This window comes from Amphiprion ocellaris, chromosome 12, assembly GCF_022539595.1.
Source record: "Amphiprion ocellaris isolate individual 3 ecotype Okinawa chromosome 12, ASM2253959v1, whole genome shotgun sequence".
NCBI classification, from domain to species: Eukaryota; Metazoa; Chordata; class Actinopteri; family Pomacentridae; genus Amphiprion; species Amphiprion ocellaris.
In genome coordinates, this window is record NC_072777.1 from 18773810 (window position 1) to 18785483 (window position 11674).

Sequence of the window (11674 nt, forward strand, 5' to 3'; positions counted from 1 at the left end):
TAGTAAATAAAAATTCTATGAAAATTAACCAATGAAACTCAGACATTGCTTTTGAACCGTGGTTTAACAGAATTATCTTAAAAAATAAACTCATGAAACAGGCCTGGACAAAAATGATGGTACCCTTAACTTGATATTTTGTTGCACAACCTTTTGAGGCAATCACTGTAATCAAATGATTTCTGTAACTGTCAGTGAGACTTCTGCACCTCTCAGCAGGTATTCTGGTCCACTCCTCATGAACAGACTGCTCCAGTTGTCTCAGGTTTGAAGGGTTCTTTCTCCAGACGCCATGTTTCAGCTCCTTCCACAGATGTTCAATAGGATTTAGATCAGGACTCATAGAAGGCTACTTCAGAATAGTCCAATGTTTTCCTCTTAGCCATTCTTGGGTGTTTTTAGCTGTGTGTTTTAGGTCATTATCCTGTTGCAAGACCCATGACCTGCGACTGAGACCAAGCTTTCTGACACTGGGCAGCACATTTCTCTCTTGAATACCTTGATAGTCATGAGATTTCATTGTACCCTGCACAGATTCAAGACACCCTGTGCCAGATGCAGCAAAGCAGCCCCACAACATAACAGAGCCTCCTCCATGTTCCACAGTAGGGACAGTGTTCTTTTCTTCATGTGCTTCATTTTTGCGTCTGTGGACATAGAGCTGATGTGCCTTGACAAAAAGTTCCAGTTTTGTCTCATCTGTCCATAGGACATTCTCCCAGAAGCTTTGTGGCTTGTCAACATGCAGTTTGGCAAATTCCAGTCAGGCTTTTTTATGATTTGTTTTCAACAATGGTGTCCTCCTTGGTCGTCTCCCATCAAGTCCACTTTGGCTCAAACAACGACGGATGGTGTGATCTGACACTGATGTACCTTGACCTTGGAGTTCACCTTTAATGTCTTTAGAGGTCGTTCTGGGCTCTTTTGTAAACATTCGTATTATCTGTCTCTTCCATTTGTCATCAATTTTCCTCCTGCGGCTACATCCAGAGAGGTTGGCTACAGTCCCATGGATCTTAAATTTCAGAATAATATGTGCAACTGTAGTCACAGGAACATCAAGCTGCTTGGAGATGGTCTTATAGCCTTTACCTTTAACATGCTTGTCTATAATTTTCTTTCTAATCTCCTGAGACAACTCTCTCCTTCACTTCCTCTGGTCCATGTTTAGTGTGGTACACACCATGTCACCAAACAGCACAGTGACTACTTGTAACCCTATAAATAGGCCGACTGACTGATTACAAGTTTGTAGACACCTGTGATGCTAATTAGAGGACACACCTTGATTGAACATGTCCCTATGTCACATTATTTTCAGTCTTTTCTAGGGGTATCATCATTTTTGTCCAGGCCTGTTTCATGAGTTTATTTTTTAAAAGAATTCTGTTAAACCACGGTTCAAAAACAATGTCTGATTTCCATTGGTTAATTTTCATTGAATTTTTATTTATTACTTTTGTCATATTCAAATTATTTCTGTGACCATTGTAGGTTTTTCTTTCATTAACCAAGGGGTACCAACAATTTTGTCCACGTGCGTATATATATATATATATATATATATATATATATATATATATATATATATATATATATATATATATATATATATATATATATATATACGTTCTTATACGATCTTATACGATATATACGATCTTCTAGCTGCAAGGAGACAGTGCTAACCACCAAGCCACTGTGCAGCCAGCAGCTAGCATACGTTATTAAAACTCACAGAAAGCAGCAACAAAATGCAGACAAATCAAATTCTGATTAACAAAGTTTAAAACAGCCTTTTGCTTGACTGCACAAGTCCTTAAATGTATTGAACATATCCAGAGTGTATGGCTTTATAACATACGTACAGACAGACGTGCGCACACACACACACACACACACACACACACACACACACACACTCTTAGCATTCAGTTACTGAGGCCTCTCTCCTCTATACTGATGGTCTGACACCTGTCAAAATACTGTTGGCTGAGGACAGACGAACTGAGATTAATTGAAAGAAGAAGGTTCAATGGAGCAGAGGGGAAACAACAAGAAAGAGAGAAGACAACAAAACTTCGAGGGTTTCTGGATGAGAACTTGAACCTCATACATCCCTCTATGTTTTCCTGCTTGTGTTAGCCTGGAGCTGCATCGCTGTCCAGGTATGTTACATCACACACAGAACTGGGATCAAGTCTCTATTTGGTCCATCCTAAATAGAAGAAGAATTGCTTTCGACTTTTTCATCAAAACATATTCATCTTCAGACAGCTGGTCTCTTTCCAGGCTGAATACGACACTATGAATGTGCAAAGTACTGTTACTCACTATTGGAAATCGAAAGAATCCCTCACTTGATTAAATGAAACACTTTTGATCCAAACCCTGATGATCCAAACCTTGATGGCAAACCACACAATGAAAATGCTAATCTTATATGGCGATTCAGCAACTTTCTGATGCACCACATGTACATGGATTATTCTAGAATTGAAGGACATTTTACATCCTGCCCATCAAATGTCAAAAAATCCACGTACAAAATACTAAAACATGCAGTTATTGTGTAAATGTACTTGTTGAGACCAAATCTAAATTTTTTATTTTTTTTTAAAAACTAGGAGAAAGGAATGTTTGAAAATATTTTTTAAAATACCAAATAAGTCTGGAGTTCCCCCTAAAATGCCATTTTTCTCTTGTTCCACCTTGATGATGACCAAATTGAATCTTAAATAAAACAGTTAAAATGCAAATGTAAATCTCCTTTTTTGGTATCATTTTTTTATTGATGTCTCTTGTAATTGTGGGAACATTTTTTAATCAATATAATATTTTAAATAATAATTATTATGCTTGGAATGTGTGTCCCACAACAACCCTGTTAGCATAACCTTTTTAGCTGGTAGAAGAACAAAACAGTGAATCACATGATAGGCTGGAATTAACATCATCAATGTTCTCCAAGATAATGCGTAGAGCAAAGCTATGTCCTCTCTTCTATTTTTCCTATTTTCCTGACATTGTCAGCCTTGATTGAATGTCTCACTCTACCTCATGCAACCCTATTATGTATATTATCAGGATAAGACTAATTCTTTTTACTTTTTCTTGACTTTTTTCCACCAGTAAGTTTGTCCTCTTGGTCAGCAGTAACAGCTAGCTAAATGTCGAGCGTCTACTCCTGAGAAAAGCTGACATTAGCATGGATTAGCAACCCTGTTACTATGATTAGAGTAGGGTTAGCAAAAAAAAACAAATAAAACATGGAATAAAAATTGTACCATTGATGTGTAAGCTGAACCAATCAAGCCTTTGATAATTTATTAACTATTATTGATGAATATGTTGCAGAAAATTGTAAAAGAGAAGGTTTGTTTTTCAAAAATTTTGAAGCCCAAATGTCCTCCAATTCTGGAATGACCCACATACTGATTTCCTTGGTTAGATGAACCTGCTGGGGAAGTCTGTGTGGTCTGGAATCTCTGTCACTCTGTCTGCACTGAGCAGGACACCAGGTTTGCTCTGCTGCACTCTGATTCAACACATTTTAACTTGAAGCTAGATTTTATCACAGTAGTATACATTTGAATGGTCATATGATGACAGCTGATACTGGATTTTAGTAGTGTATATTCCCATATTACAAAACAAAGTTGCAATTGATAGCATTGCCACAAACCAATTACTACACTGTTGTTGCTTCTCGCTCAATGCCAAAAAACAGAGAAAAGAAGTGAGATAACGACGAACCGCAGAGTGAGTAGCTGTGCTGATAATTAGAATCTGCCTGTTACATTTACTGTTTCCTGATCATTTGTTTTAAAGGAACAGTTTAAGGGTTTGATGAAACAATAAATACCATTCTGCTGTTAGTACGTGTGTGTACTTGTATTATCCATGCTGTGCCGATGTGAATCTGTTTATAGTCACATTGTGGGGACCCACCTCTCATTTGGAGACAAACAGCAAGTATAGATAACATAAATCACACATTTTAAGCTGGAAGTTAGAGGATGGTTAAATAGTGGTTATGATTAGAGTAAGGCTCCAGGAAATGAATGCAAGTCATTGTAATGTCCCCTAAAGTGGAGTGGAATCACAATTCTGTGTGTGTATGTGTGTTTGTTATTGGCACAAGCATTTAGCTCCATGTCAGTTCTGGCTCTTTAGATCAATAAGCTCATCAGCCAGCTGTTTGTGTGTGTCTGAATTTGTGAGAGAACATACAGATTGTATGTGTCTGCTGGAGCGTCAAAGACTGCTTCAACTGGAACTAGGAACATCCAGCATTTGTTTGTAACTGCAAATCAGAAAAGAATTGAATGCACTTCTGAGTCAATGCCTTTCAACCTGCTGTCTCTACTGGAGGCATACCATCTGTTTAACTGGCATTCCAAACCTGCAGAGACTAGAAATGCCTAATTTGTTCTCCTATAATGCTGAAGTTCACACTCCTATTGCTCCATCCTGCCCCTGGAACCACATGTAACCCTGTAGGCTGGGATCAATACCTCCAACATTTGCTCTGAGCTGTGTCTTGATTTTGCATATAAATGAAATGTTCAGGTTGAATACTCTCATCTGATCAGTGTGGATCACAGTGATTTAGAGATTCGGGGGGCATGTCCATTTCACAAATTGAGGTGCTTTAGTTCGACTAATTGCTTTAAAGATTTTCTGGTGTCATGTGTGGTCACCTTGAGAGTGAAATGTAATGCACATTAGATGTAAAACCAAATCTGTACAGTACAAATTAGAAGAATGTGAGGATGTAGAAGGTATAACACAGTAATAAGAAGGAAAAGGACCATGCATGACTCATCTGACAGAATGAGACAGAAGGATTTAAAATCTAAAAGTGGCTTCATAATTGTATGACATCTAACTCATTTCTGTCCCTCTGTGTTAAGGCTTCAGTATGTTTCTCACAATTAGATGTCATGGAAAAGCATGTAATAGACCCACCAGCCTCCTAGAGGCAGCCCTGTCTCCCAAGAATGATGTTTCTCTACAACTAAACCACATTCTCAGTCCCATTTTGAGGAAAGTTTATTTTCTGCTGGATTATGTTTGCTTGTGGCATATCACAACTATATTTTAAACCAATAGATTTTATTACTCCGCCAAGGAACATAGCAGAGTTATGTGACAATCAACATTGGTTTGTCTGTCTGTCTGTTTGTCTGTCAGCAACATTACTCAAAAACGGACTAACAGATTTGGGTCAAATTTTCATGGAAGGTCATAAATGACACAAGGACCAAGTGATTCGATTTGGCAGTGATGCGGCTTATAGTTAACAAATCCATGGATTTGTTAAGGATCTCCTTATCATTGTGAGATATTGACACAGCGTTACTGTAACTATGTCAACAAGTGAACACTACGTCAGCTGCCTGCTGACGATCACATGATTGCCATTCTACTATAAATCGACTGCTGCAGGCCAAGAATTGTTTAAAGATTTCATCCATCAGAAATCATACAGCGATTGAGCAGCCTTGGCGGAGCACTGCACTCTCTGAGTGCTTTTCTTGTTGTGTTAGTGTCACTCCTCTTAAGATATAGTCATATCTTAGACAGTGTGGGACTCATCACCCTGGAAACCCAGAAAACAGAGGAGAAGCTTCAAACATGTTGTGAAGGGTTGTATTTGAATCCAATCCATGATATTTTACAAAGCCTAACCAAGTATTTTTTGTACCCGAACCTAATCAAATAGTGAGTGAAAACTAAACTTAAATCTCAGAAAAATGGTCCCACACAGAAACACCTCAGATTAAAGTCATTTGTTTCAAATTACTGTTCTTTCAAAACGTAAATGAAAATGTAGTTTAATTATTATTTTTGGTAATTTAGCTAAATCACTAGCTGGCAAGCCAGCACACTAAGAAACAGTTATGGTTAGGGGTTATGGTTACCATTAGAAGTTTTTTATAGTTATAATAAGGCTTGTAGAACAGTAATTTACCAGGCTTATATTAAAACATATGGAGGCTCTTTGTTGTTTCTTATTGATTGTACATAAAAAAGATGGCTTAAACAATGTTACCCACTTGTTTGTGGATGATCATTTCAGAGCCTCGAGTTGGGAGATTGGCTGTTGCTATGGTGGTCTTTTGAAATCAGATGCAACAATTTAGGAGCAGATCTGACTGGAGAGCCTGAGGACACTTTATTGTCTATTTTACTTTAAATGGAACTATAATTTACACAATGCTGCATTCAGAAAGTCTTGAAACTAGAGACTGAGATCATAGACTCATTAGGAAAATATTTACTGAGGAAACAAATCAAATGAGAAGTAGAGTCATTATTTTCATAGACATCCATACAATTGTACTTGGTTTTGCAACCAGAGAAGTCTCCCCCTGCTGCCTGTTAAAAAAGAATGCAGGTTTAAGGCATTCTTTCTGGCTTTTCCTTTTAGACTTGGACGCTACATCTATCTTGTACATATGGTGTATGCAGAAAATCTCTTTAGTTCATGTGAAGGAGAAACACAACGTGACACTGATACAGTATCCTCTACTTGACCTGAGGGTCTATTGCATAATAGTGTGTCAGCATATTTTCCTTTGTCATTCAGTAAAAAAAAAAAAAAAATTAAATCCTTCTTTTCATGGTGTTTATGCACTTTCAATCACTATGCTGACTCGCCTTAGTGGCTAGGTGTCACTCTTCTGTCTTTGTTCAGTGCTTATGGTAACAATGATAAAACACGTTCCACACATATGTGAAATTGAGGATTTTTTACTTTTAAGTTCATTTTTACTGTCATGAATTTATTCTTTTGAAATTCAAAAGACTAACTAGGACAAACATTTAAGCAAATGCATTCACCAGTGTTCAGCTAAGACATTATAACACTTCAGCTTTTAAAACTGGTAAGAACTGCTGAGTGCGCACTCTTACATTAAATGAAGCACTGTCATAGAAACACACAGAAATGATTACAGGACAATGTACAATGTGAAATGAATCAGTCAAAACACTTGTAGCTCAACTGGTTGAACAGGAGACCCATAAACAGGGGCTATAGCCCCGTAAGCACAGCTATTTGCTGCAGGTCCTTCCCCCACTCTTCTCCCCACATTGCCTCTCTCTCTCCACTAAAATAATAAAAAAATTAATTAAAAAAAAATTTCTACTTGATACTATTCAACATTACAAAATAATAAGAACAGCAACAGTGAGCTTTTCTTTACTATGAAATCCAACCAGTTAACTTTGAACTGAAATTTAGCTGGTATGGACACAAAAGGTAAACTAGAAAAGCACTCAGAGAGCGCAGTACTCCACCAAGGCTGTTCACTCTCCCATATGGTATTGTCAGAAATCCAGGATTTTTTTAAATAAATTTGTTTATTAGTTATTGATGATCAGAAATCACGGCAACATAGAATATGGCCATTTAATATAGATGTACCCTCAAACAAAATGACCTTGTGCTGAGCACAGGTGTGTATGTAATGCATTTGTACGTTATGTACGGATACTGAATCACGTAGTGGGCGACAGGAATTGATGGGACTCAGAAACATCTCCACAATTTAATGAATTGTTTCTTGTATCATTTCCAACAAATAAGTCCTGACAAGTCCGCAGCAGTTGATTTGACCATCAGCAGGCAGTTGATGTAGCATTCACTTGTTGTCATAGTTACAGTGACGCAGTGCCACTATCTCGCAATGATTCAGAAATCTTTAACAAATCCATGGATCCAGACTATAATCCACATCACAGCCAAATTCTAATCATTTGGGCCTTGTGTCATTTCTGACCTTCCCTGAAAATTTCATCCAAATCTGTTAATCCGTTTTTGAGTAATGTTGGTAACAGACAAACAGACAGACAGACAGACAGACAAACCAACTCCGAGTGTCACATAACTCCACCTCATTTCTTGGTGGAGTAACAATGAAAAATGCTTCATTACACTGCATTGAAAAACAGATGGCAAGTGTCAGGAAATAAAGTGAAAAACGAGACATTTATTCTACTGCATGTCTACATTTGGAGGTGAACACTTCTTTATCTGCCCTTCATTTCTCAACACATGCTGTGATGACAGGGAGAGGATGCAGCGTGAGATTTCTAAAGTATGTGCTATTGTTTTCCCTCTGGACCCTCCACAGCAACACACACTCAACAGTTTCCTCATCACCTGCCCATCACCACCACCCTCCAGGCAAGACTGGATGTCTAGCCTTTTTGCACTGAGAGACAGCTATAAATCAAGCACACTATCAACACAGAAGCCATCTTTATGCAGAAATGTGATGATAAAGGTTCTGCAATAAAAAGAGCAATTGAATAAATTTGTAACTCTGATGTGCTCCACTGATTTTGTCTAACTTATCAGATTTAAACTATGTTACACGATTAACTGCAAAGAAACCTGAATAAATAAAGCAAACTTACTCTATTATTCACCAAATGAAATCAAAGATGTATTTTATAAAGCACCTGTATAGCTCAACTGGTTGAGCGGGCAACCCATAAACAGGGACTACAGTTCCCAATGCAGTGGTCTGGGTTCAATTGCTGCTCATGGTCCTTCATTGCATATCTTCCCCATTCTTCTCCCCACTTTCCTGTCTGTCTTCACTGACCTATCAAATAAAGCCACAAAGGTAAAAAAAAAAAATTATTAAAAAAAAAATCTATTTGGTAACTCAAGATAAATGGATTATCTTGCTCTTAAAGATCAATATGCTGGAAAACTTAAACTCCTTTCACGCTGTAAAGAGGTCCTGGTGTCAATAACAATCAAATAAATTGTGACTGGAGGTTTCATGAATACAAGATCTTTTTACACATGGAGCATAAAGTGTATGAATACCTTGGCATCATATGTAAAGTGTGAACATCTTGGTCCAAAACTATAGACATTAATATTGTGAAGTCGCAGAGCTCTGCTCTTTTGCTTTCTGACTCTCCAAAAAAATTTAAGAAGCTGGGTTTTAAAAATTTTGACACAGTCAGCCCCCAGAGCTTTATAGAGATCAGATACTGGTACTGGGTGATAAAAGCCAAGCAAGCACAACTGCCTCAGTTTATCCCAGTGGTGCTGGATGGAGATGTGGTCAGGGATCTATACAGTTCTGTCCAGTGCTTTGACACCAAAACACACAAAAAAGACATTTCTCTGGGGATTCCACAGTGACACAGTCGCATTTAAATAGGAAAGTGTCTCGCTTAAACTGTTGACTTCAGAATTACGATGTCTGATTAAGTAACACAAAATCTTGCAGTAAAAGTTGCTATTGCAGCACAGTGAACAACTGTCTAATCTTATAATAAAGAGAGTCTGGCATTAAACGCAACAAAAAACGTGAATATCAGTAATGTGTTTCAGAGATGGAGAGAACTGTTCAGACTGTCATGTCTGCTGTCATCTCAAATGACTTCACAGGGCCAGAAGTTTGCATAGAAACCAGAATGGTAATCCTCAGATTTCCACAAGATAATGGCACAAGGACCACAATCGCAGTTAGGATGATTGAAATAAAAGACTTGTAGGCAAATTCATATAGCTACCTGTGTGGAGTAGTTACTAAGTACCAAAGCTTGCTTTATGCGTTCATGTGAAGCACATGCATATGTCTAATCTAATGAGAAGAAGGCTGTTTATGTTTTTTTCTTTTATTTGCCTTTTACAGATTTCTGCCCATTATAGCTGTGACTAGAGCTAAGTTCCAATGGCCATAGGAAGACCTACCTCTACAGCATTGTGTCAGAGCTGACAAATGATCAGGCTGTCCTGGGCAGTGCAAAGCCCATGGTTTAGCGATGGTGCACCTGCAAAATAACAATATGGGGATTGTTTGGTGGAATGTTTGCATGCAAGGAGCTGAAACCTTTCATCAAAAGAAGCAAATAGACCAGCTTTAATGCACAATATAAATCATCCATCCATTATCTATACACTGCTTAATTAGGGTTGCGGGGGCCTGGAGTCTATCCCAGCTGACTTAGGGTGAAGGCAGGGGACACCCTGGACAGGTCACCAGTCTATCACAGGGCTACATATAGAGACAATCACACTCACATTCACACCTACGGACAATTTAGAATCACCAATTAACCTCAGCATGTTTTTTCTGTGAGAGAAAACCCACGCATGCACAGGAAGAACATGCAAGCTCCATGCAGAAAGACCCCAGGCCCTGACGGGGGCGGGATCCAGCGATCTTCTAGCTGCAAGGCGACTGTGCTAACCACCAAGCGACTGTACAGCACACAATCTAAATCTTCTGCAGAAATTTGTCATTTTCAGTGTAGGTTGCTGTTTGGAGGTAGTGAAGGAGATTTAGAAAACAGTAGCACACGGGTTGTGATAAGGGAGTAGAAAGACACTTGAAATGTCCAGCAGAAACTGCAGGCTTAAATCCCAGGACTACATTCAGTGAATCAGACTATCCAAGCTCAGAGTGTGAAAGGCCAACCCAGATCAAAAGTACAGAAATCCGGCTAGAAAGTCCAAGTCTAATCAGGCACACCAAGGCATGACAGCCATATATTACTGTCCAATATCATCTGATCCCACACAAATGCTGTCATAATAACATGAGACATCAGTATGCTGCCTGACCCAGCAGTGAGGTTCCAATTTCAAACACAATATAAGTTTGGGGAGTTCAGGTGTGATGTGAATGATACATAAGAATACTGACATAGATCTGTCTCTCTCACGGCTGTCTGTGGTGTGCGGATCCTGTCAGGACAGAGCCAGCAGCCTCATGTATGCTCCCTGACGCTCACTGTCAGTGAAGAGAGAAGCAGTGAAGGTACACACCACACCTCCCAGTCTCTCACACATATGTGCTGCTGCGCCGAAGACCAGTAGGCATTAACACATACGAATTTCTTTCAAAGGTACACTTGTGTACTTGGAGTGTCACTTCACTGAGCAGCTGAGGTCCCGCCAATCAGTGGGCTCTCCTCCGCGGTGCGCGCACACACACCTACGAAATATACACCACTGAAACCAACCTGAGCGCATCACTCCGAGAAGAGACACCGAGAAGCGTTTAAGCGCACTGTGCAGCAACAATTCAGTCTCGTTTAACTGTCTCGGTCGGATAACCCTACTCTCCATACATTCATGCCCGATCCCTTCCTCTAGCAGCCCATCTCCTGCCCCTCCATCCCGCCTCCTTACCTCAGTCGGCTTGTCTCTCGCTCGAAGCTCCGGAGCTAAGAAGAGGCTTGACCAACCCAACAAACCACCGCGCACTGACAGAGAGAGAGAGGAGGAGGGGGCTGAGAATCAGCTGCAGGTTTCTCATACAAGCCCAGTCTCCAGGTTTGTGGATGTGGATGTGTTTGTTCTGGCATTAGCGACACTGTGAGGACAGAACTCACACAGTCACATTATGGGGACTCACCTGGTCACATCAATCTGTTTAGGTCCCTAAAGTCCACTGAATTTAATAGTACGTGAGTTCAGCATGTACTACAACAAAATTCTAAATAGATGCGCACATTTAACATGCTGGATGTCTATATAGTTTTACACAAGAGTCCTCCAAAAGCAGAAACCAGTAGATGAAGGAACAACTCAAAGCCAACCTCAGTTGTTTTTGTTCATCTGTGCTAATTTCCAAACTTACATCCCTGCAATCATGAACTTGGGACTTTGGAGGCTGCCCTTGACGTAGGG

At 39.4% G+C, this 11674-nt stretch overlaps 1 protein-coding gene across 2 annotated transcripts in view; it reads right to left on the reverse strand.

Moving 5' to 3' along the window:
- The window catches only part of rgs6 (regulator of G protein signaling 6), a 136168-nt gene extending 124874 nt beyond the window's left edge, over nucleotides 1-11294 (reverse strand). Inside the window, exon 1 of one of the 2 annotated variants that reach the window (XM_023271747.3) lies at nucleotides 11174-11294. The gene's annotated coding sequence lies outside the window, so the exon portion shown is untranslated. Of the gene's footprint in view, nucleotides 1-9730; nucleotides 9813-11173 lie in introns of those variants that run through there. The other variant, XM_055016155.1, reaches the window with a different exon arrangement.
- Nucleotides 11295-11674: the final 380 nt, after the last annotated feature.